The following is a 1,032-nucleotide window of genomic DNA, read 5'->3' as shown; positions in this document are numbered from 1 at the left end:
ACTCCCGTAAAGATTTACACCCTCGGAAACCCTATACAGGGTCGCTATGGGTCGGAACCGACTCGATGGCACATAACAACAACAACAACAATGCTTTCACCAATGGCTGGTCCCTAAGCACAGACTTGAGTTGCAAAGATGAGAGGGTTTTTTCCTCCTTTTTCATTTTTATCTTTTCTCCTTTCTTTTTAGATTTCTCCCTTTTTTACTGGAGTTGTAGGACCTCTCCTTTGAAACATTATGTAGGCGAGGCCTGAGAACAGATTTCTTGGTATCCACAAGTCTTGGAAAACAGCTGTTAAAAGTAGCCAAAACATCTGAGAGCATATATGTTGTTGTTAAGTGCCTTTAAGTCGGTTCGACTCATAGAGGCCCTGTATAGGGTTTCCGAGGAGCATCTGGTGGGTTTGAACTGTCAGCCTTGCGGTTTGCAGTCCAGTGCTGATCCTACAGCACCACATGAAAATGAAAAAATTTAAAAGCTGCAGTATTTCACACACACACCAGGGGGCTTAAAAAAATTGTGTAAACCCCCTTCCAAGACTAAGACTAAGACTAAGAATGAAATGACAAGGGCAGAGAACCAGGTGAGGCAAATTGATTAGAGGGACTGTCTTAGAGATCTGGGCTGCATGTAAATTCAGGGGAGAGCGATTCTGGCACTTACCGATGGAAAAAATTTTTGAAGCAATAAAAATAGTGACTTCTAAACTGGGATGACCGGCGGGTGGCCTTTGCGGAAGACAGGGCAGAGACATCAATAAATTCGCACCCAATACAGAGACCACCCAACGATCCGTGGAGACAGTGGTGCGAGGGTGTTTTTCCTTTTTTTTTCTCTCCCACTTTCCCTTGCCATGCCCTCTCTGTCCTGTCTGGGCATCTCCAGGTGTGTGAGAGCCCCACCCTCAGGGAAAGTCCAGCGTTGCACACATTAGGTTTGCGACCCCTCAGAAGGATCAACACTGACCTCAACAGTTGCCCAGGGTAAGCCTTCCCCGACGGCAAACAGGAAACATCTTGAAATCTCAG

The sequence above is a fragment of the Chrysochloris asiatica genome, unplaced genomic scaffold (assembly GCF_000296735.1).
Source record: "Chrysochloris asiatica unplaced genomic scaffold, ChrAsi1.0 scaffold00375, whole genome shotgun sequence".
In the NCBI taxonomy this organism is placed as follows: Eukaryota; Metazoa; Chordata; class Mammalia; order Afrosoricida; family Chrysochloridae; genus Chrysochloris; species Chrysochloris asiatica.
The sequence above is the reverse complement of the archived record's forward strand: the minus strand, read 5'-3'. Positions refer to the sequence as shown.